Raw genomic sequence first — 7,953 nt, 5'->3', positions numbered from 1 at the left:
CTTATCTGGAAAGCGTTTGCACATTTTCCCTAAAGACTTCTGAAAATGGCCTAAAGTTTCTTAGGTAAAACACCCTCCTCAGGATCCTACTCCACTCTTCAAGTCTCAAAATATCACCACTTTAAAGTTAGATCTATCTTTCCAGTATGAACTCACACTCACTTCACTTCAGTTCAGTTTAGTTGCTCAATCGTGTCCGACTCTTTGTGACCCCATGGACTGCAGCATGCCAGGCCTCCCTGTCCATCACCAACTCCCAAGTTTACTCAAATTCATGTCCATTGAGTTAGTGATGCCATTCAACCATCTCATTCTCTGTCTTCCCCTTCTCTGCCCTCAATCATTCCCAGCATCAGGGTCTTTACAAATGAGTCAGTTCTTCCCATCAGGTGGCCAAAGTATTGGAGTTTCAGCCTTAGCATCAGTCTTTCCTATGAATATTCAGGACTGATTTCATTAGGATGGACTGGTTGGATCTCCTTGCTGTCCAAGGGACTCTCAAGAGTCTTCTCTAACACCACAGTTCAAAAGCATCAATTATTTGGCTCTCAGCTTTCTTTTTAGTACAACTCTCACATCCATACATGACCGCTGGAAAAACCATAGCCTTGACTAGACGGACCTTTGTTGGCAAAGTAATGAATCTGCTTTTTAATATGCTATCTAGGTTGGTCATAACTTTCCTTCCAAGGAATAAGGGTCTTTTAATTTTATGGCTGCAATCACCATCTGCAGTGATTTTGGGCCCAAAAAAATAAAGCCTGACACTGTTTCCACTGTTTCCCCATCTATTTCCCATGAAGTGATGGGACCAGATGCCATGATCTTAGTTTTCTGAATGTTGAGTTTAAGCCAACATTTTCACTCTCCTCCTTCACTTTCATCAAGAGGCTCTTTAGTCCCTCTTCACTTTCTGCCATAAGGGTGGTGTCATCTGCATATCTGAGGTTATTGATATTTCTCCCAGCAATCTTGATTCCAGCCTGTGCTTCTTCCAGCCCAGCATTTCTCATGATGTACTCTGCATAGAAGTTAAATAAGCAGGATGACAATACACAGCCTTGGTGTACTCCTTTTCCTATTTGGAACCAGTCTGTTACTCCACGTCCAGTTCTAACTGTTGCTTTCTGACCTGCATACAGGTTTCTCAAGAGGCAGGTCAAGTGGTCTGGTATTCCCATCTCTTTCAGAATTTTCCACAGTTTATTGTGATCCACACAGTCAAAGGCTTTGGCGTAGTCAATAAAGCAGAAATAGATGTTTTTCTAGAACTCTCTTGCTTTTTCCATGATCCAGCAGATGTTGGCTATTTGATCTCTGGTTCCTCTGCCTTTTCTAAAACCAGCTTGAACATCTGGAAGTTCATGCTTCAGGTGTTGCTGAAGCCTGGCTTGGAGAATTTTGAGCATTATTTTACTAGTGTGTGAGATGAGTGCAATTGTGCAGTAGTTTGAGCATTCTTTGGCATTGCCTTTCTTAGGGACTGGAATGAAAACTGACCTTTTCCAGTCCTGTGGCCACTGCTGAGTTTTCCAAATTTGCTGGCATTTTCAGTGCAGCACTTTCACAGCATCATCTTTTAGAATTTGAAATTGCTTAACTGCAATTCCATCACCTCCACTAGCTTTGTTCATAGTGATGCTTTCTAAGGGCCACTTGACTTCACATTCCAGGATGTCTGGCTCTAGGTGAGTGATCACACCATCGTGATTATCTGGGTTGAGAAGATCTTTTTTTGTACAGTTCTTCTGTGTATTCTTGCCACCTCTTCTTAATACCTTCTGCTTCTGTTAGGTCCATACCATTTCTGTCCTTTATCGAACCCATCTTTGCATGAAATGTTCCCTTGGTATCTCTAATTTTCTTGAAGAGATCTCTAGTCTTTCCCATTCTGTTTTTTTCCTCTATTTCTTTGCACTGATGGCTGAGGAAGGCTTTCTTATCTCTCCTTGCTATTCTTTGGAACTCTGCATTCACATGGGTATATCTTTCCTTTTCTCCTTTGCTTTTCCCTTCTCTTCTTTTCACAGCTATTTGTAAGGCCTCCTCAGACAGTCATTTTGCTTTTTTTGCATTTCTTTTCCATGGGGATGGTCTTGATCCCTGTCTCCTGTACAATGTCAGAACCTCCGTCCATAGTTCATCAGGCACTCTGTCTATCAGATCTAGTCCCTTAAATCTATTTCTCCCTTCCACTGTATAAGTAAATCTTTAATCCAATTTTCTGTTGATGGGTGAAGCTGTGTTCCCTCCCTGCTATTTACCTGGGGCCAAACTATGGTGGAGGTAATGAAGATAATGGCGACCTCCTCAAAAGATCCCATGCATGTACTGCTATACTCAGCATCCCCAACCCTGCAGCAGGCCACCACCAACCCACACCTCTGCTGGAGACTCCTGGATACTCCCAGGCAAGTCTGAGTCAGTCTCTTGTGGGGTTACTGCTACTTTCTCCTGTGTCCTGGTGTGCACAAGATTCTGTTATATCCTCCAAGAGTGTATTTCCCAGTCCTGGTGGTCTATGGTGGGGTTAATGGCAATCTCCTCAAAGAAGCCTGATGGCATACCCACGTCTGCTGCACCCAGAGCCCCTATCCCTGCATCAGTCCACCGCTGACCTGTGTCTCCACAGGAGATGCTCAGACACAGTTCTGTCTCAGTCTCTGTGGGGTCCCTGGGTTCTGTTGCACACGAGGTTTGTTTGAGCCCTCTGAGCGTCTCTGGTGGGAATGGGGTTTTATTCTAAACACGAATTCGCCTCTCCTACCGTCTTGCTGGGGCACCTCTGCCCTTGGAGGTGGGGTATCTCCTCACAGCCGCTCCTGCAAAGTGTAGCCGCCGCTCCTGACCTTGGACGTGGGGTAGCTCCACATGGCCGATCGCCCAGCCGCAGCCGCGGCTCACCGCTCTAGCACCACGCTTAGTCAACTCACACTAACTAAACTCAAAGGAAAAAACTCTCTCGAGCTTAAGTAATTTAGTCTACATTGTGAGCCTGTATGTTTTTCACATACAGAGTCACAATGAGAGAGGAGGTAAATGGGTCCCCAGGCTGAGCAGCTGGAGCTTGCTTCCTGTTGACATACTTGAAGGAAAAGATTAAGGCAGGAACAGAGGGGAGCTGAACTCTGCTTGAGTGAAAAGACAAGACGACTCCATTTTTCTTTTTTTGAAGTCTATTAATTTATTGAGTAAAAACAAGTCACTGTCAAACATATTAAATGCAGTTTCGTTCAAATTTGGCTGATGTCCATATGCAGCAGAGGTGAATGGGGGAAAAGAAAAGACATAGTGATGCTGGCAAAAGGACACCGAACAAGACCATCTTCCCTTAATTATAAAAGCGGGCATCACACAGCCAGCATGAGCCATTAGCAAAAGGGAACGTGGTGTTGAATGAGCAGCAATAAAACCAAAGTAAGCACAAGCTTGGAAGAAGAGAAAGGCCAGCGCTTTTAGAAGGCAAAATGCAGCAGGGGCTACTTGGAGAGCAGCATTGGGCAAGAACTGCTGGCTCACTTGGGGAACACTGTGACCACGTCGCAGCCTTCGGGTGGAGTGACCCGCTTCCAGGCATGCTTTTCACAGTAGACCTGGTCCTCCATGAAGAAATGGCCCTTCTCTTTCAGGTTGGTGCCACAGACAGTGCACAGGTAACAGAGGGTGGCGGTGATGATCCCACAGCGTCATGAACATGCCAGCGCGGGTGCCACATCTGTCACACATGGGCAGCTTCTGGGCATTTCCAATTGATGCAACCACTTTGGTGACCAGAGCCTTAACACTTCTGAATCCTGAGGACTTGTTGGGATTCCCTTTCTCCTCAGACTCCAGAATTTCCTGCAATACCAGGAACGGAGTGGACTGTTTCAGAGGCTCATTTAACTCCTGTTTCTCCTGGAGCATCTTGTAAACTTCAGATTCTTTGTCAATGAGGAGTCCGCTTGGAAGCTGAGAATGATCTAAGGCTTTGCCATTTGTCTCCTGCCCGCTGGCTGCTGTCTTTGACTCCAAGGCATTGTTGAAGCTGGAGATGTTTTCAAAGGAGTAGGGGCCAGCTGGGTTGTTGTACTGGCTTGTGATGACCTAGGGGCAGAGCTGGAGGCAAGTGAGGCGGTAAAGGGCCCAGCACTGCGACTGGGGGTGCTTCCTACATGGAGGACCTCTTGGGGCTCAGAGGCTAAATTCATCTTGTTTGGGTGATGTTTCCCTTCCTCTGTCACAAGAGGAGACCAGATTTTCTGTTCAGGTCTGGCTGCTGGGAGAGTCATGTTGTCTGTGCAGCCCTTGATTTTGTTCTGACTTTCCAAGTGTGTCATATTGCTGGTATTTTCCCCATGGATGGCTGTGATTACATCTCCAACACATAAATTACCTTCAGCAGCCTTCCTTCCAGGAGTGACCCAGGAAATAGAGAGAGGCTGTTCGAAGTCCTTTCCCCCCAGGAGGTGGAAGCCCCAGGGTCCCGGGCCCTGGAGGACTATTTGCTGAGTTGTCATGGAATGGGGACAGTGGGTGGCAACCCGAGCGGACAGGTGGGGCAGGACGTGGAAGGATGCACTGGGCTCCCTGGGAGCTGCTGGCGAAAGAGCACACGGCGTGGGCCTAGGGAACCTGGGGTGTGTGGGAGCTGGGCAGGAGGAGTGCACATTTTTTTTTCTTTAGGTCAAAGAGATCTCCCTAACTACCCATTTGCCTAAAGGTTCCTCAGGGGTCAAAAAAGGGAGGAGGCACTAGCCCATACTATGTCTACCAACCTCACAGAGAACCTCATGCTAGAATTCATTTTGGCTAAAAGATGTGAGTGCATATCAGAGAGGGTCCTGAGTCAGACAAAATATGGGCACAAAACAAGACGGAACAACATGGTTGGCCAGAGGGAACTAGGAAAACTGCCCTCTTATAAGCAATTTAAGCCACCACAAAAATGCAACTCTCTCTGAGCCTGCCAGTATGTCTTTCCACATGTACTTTGCTGCTAGTAAATGATGTACCTGCTTCACCACCACCTTTTGTCTCTTTGATAAATTCTTTCTTCAAAAGAGACAAGCACCAAGGTCCTGCATCAAACCAATGGGGTCTCATGGTCTAATGGTTAGGATTCGGCACTCTCACCTCCATGGCCTGGATTTGATACCTGGTCAGGGAACTAAGATCCTGCTTCAAGCTGCCACACCCCATGCCTCCAACCACCCCCCTGCCCCCACAATCAATAGAAGGCCTAATTATAATCAGTTTGCCATTTTATTAATTTAAATAAAGAGAAATATATTGCCTTGAGTGTAGACTCAAGTCTTTTTGGTATTCTATGAAATGTGGCTGCAAAGTTGACACCTTACAGATATAGGTCTATGAAGCTTTGTTCATATCTTTTTTGTTACTCCATAATATTGGGGAATTTCATCTCTGTATTTGTCTTGTCTACCAGACAGTGCAGTGGCAGAGATTGGGTCACATAATCTCCTCACCAACAGACCTAAGACTGTTTCTCAACCACAGATTGAGCTCAGTACATGTCACTAAATGAGGTAAAAGTAGAAAAGTTGATTTGAAAGTTAAAGTGGTTAGATATAAAGGGATGCCAGATTAGGTGAGAGTAGAAGGATGAGAGATTTAAAAATCACTATGCTTACCATGCAATACAAGACATAACTAAAAATATGAGTCTGAGGCCAGAAAACAAAATTCTTCAGTCATATTTACTCCATATCCAGTCACAATCTAGAGCACAGAAACTGTGGCATTTTAAAATTGAGGATGTGCTGAGTCTCTTCTTTATGAACCTGTGTATCTATTCTCCACTATACAACACAGCACTTTGAGTTGGCTTCAGCCAATAGAGGGCACAGCAGACGATTCAAGGAAAGGAGAAGAATGAGGTTATTGTACCTATTCCTGAGAAACCTGGTGAGAGAGCAGGTGGGGAGGGCTCCATGGGCTGGATTTGTCTCATAGCCAATGGGCTCAGATCCTATCAGACTACTCTCTTATACGTATTTCTCTCCTTCTAGTAAATATACTTGTTTCTATTCAGGGGTAATGTCAACCTTCCTTCACCAGCTCTAGGGTTCTCTGTTACCTGCACTCACTTTTCCAAATAGTTTATTTAAAGCACCCAGTTTGTATATGCCATCAGCTTCCTTCTGGGACTCTGAGACTTTCAAGAGTTAAGAAAATAATTACACAAAAATTATTGCCTACTTGTACTGGTCATCACAACTATGGCCATTTCCTAAGTATGGTCCATAGGATACTCAAGGTTTGGGGGACTGATATGCCATATATAATATTTTATATGCTTAGATACTTTTTTTACTGTTGAACTTTGAAATTTGGATAAGTAGGATACATTGAGGTTCGATTACGGATTTGTTAGGGATAACATCCAGAGATTACTTTAAAATATAACACTCAGGCCTAGAAATATCTGACAAAGTTGAGGCTATCTTGGTAAGGAATTATAATTTAAAAAGCAATTTTTTCCTTCAAGATAAATTGAAATCCTCTGTCCAGGGGAATTTCCAGGCAAGAAAACAGAAGTGGATAGTCATTTCCATATCCAGGGGATCTTCCCAGCCCAAGGATCAACCCATGTCTCCTGCATTCCAGACAGATTTTTACTCGCTGAGCTACTGAGGTCCTAGAGGTGAACTGGGTGACAAAAATCACTAGATCAGTCAGCCCACAATATCTCCTAAAGCTGAATTTGTCTTTTGCTCATTACCAGACATGGAACAATGAACTGGTCAAAATTGGGAAAGAAGTATATCAAGGCTATATATTTTCACCCTGTTTATTTAACTTAGATGCAGAGTACATCAAGCGAAATGCTGGAATGGTTGAAGCTCAAGCTGAAATCAAAATTGCCAGGAGAAATACTGACAACCACAGATATGCAGATGACAGCACCCTAATGGCAGAAAGCAAAGGGGAACTAAAGAGCCTCTTGATGAAGGTGAAAGATGAGAGTGAAAAATTTGGCTTAGAACTCAGCACTTAAAGAACTGAGATCATGGCATCCAGTCCCATCACTTCAGAGCAAACAAATGGGGAAAAAAATGGAAACATTGATAGACTTGATTTTGGGGGGTTCCAAAATCACTGCAGACATTGACTACAGCCACGAACTTAAAAGACTCTTGCTCCTTGGAAGAAAAGTTATGACAGACCTAGACAATGTATTTTTTAAAAAAAGACATCACTTTGCTGACAAAGGTCCGTATAGCAAAATGATGGTTTTTCCAGGAGCCATGTACATATGTGAAAGTTGGACATAAAAAAGGCTGAGCACCAAAGAATTGATGCTTTCAAACTGTGGTGCTGGAGAAGACTCTTGAGAGTCCCTGGGCCTGCAAAGAGATCAAACCAGTCAATCCTAAAGGAATAAACCCTGGATATTGATTGGAAGAACTGATGCTGACCCTGAAGCTCCAATACTTTGGCCACCTGATGTGAAGAGCTGACTCACTGGAAAAGACCCTGATGCTGGGAAATATTAAGCGTAAAGTCATAACTCTTCTTTTTAATACATTGTCTATGTTTGTCGTAGCTTTTCTTCCAAGGAGCAAGTGTCTTTTAATTTCATGACTGCAGTCACCAACCGCAGTGATTTTGGAGCCTAAGAAAATAAAATCTGTCACTGTTTCCATTTTTCTTCCCATCTATTTGCCATGAAGCGATGGGACCAGATGCCATGATCTTAGTTTTTTGAATGTTTCATTTTAAGCCAACTTTTTCACTCTCCTCTTTCACCTTCATCAAGAGGTTGTTTTGTTCCTCCTTTCTTTCTGACGTTAAAGTGTTATCATCTGCATATCTGAGGTTGTTGATATTTCTCCCAGCAATCTTGATTCCAGCCTATGAGTCATCCAGCCCTGCATGTCACATGATGTACTCTGCATATAAGTTAAGTAAGCAGGGTGACAATATACAGCCTTGACATATTCCTTTCCC

The 7,953-nt window shown here is 44.0% G+C and overlaps 1 pseudogene; it reads right to left on the bottom strand.

The window, feature by feature from the left end:
- Positions 1 to 3,515: 3,515 nt before the first annotated feature.
- Positions 3,516 to 4,499, bottom strand: LOC122442625 (annotated as a pseudogene).
- Between the last annotated feature and the right edge of the window lie 3,454 nt (positions 4,500 to 7,953).

The sequence above is a fragment of the Cervus canadensis genome, chromosome 5 (genome assembly GCF_019320065.1).
Source record: "Cervus canadensis isolate Bull #8, Minnesota chromosome 5, ASM1932006v1, whole genome shotgun sequence".
Taxonomy (NCBI): Eukaryota; Metazoa; Chordata; class Mammalia; order Artiodactyla; family Cervidae; genus Cervus; species Cervus canadensis.
Note: the sequence above shows the minus strand (reverse complement) of the source record. Positions and strands in the feature narration are given on the sequence as shown.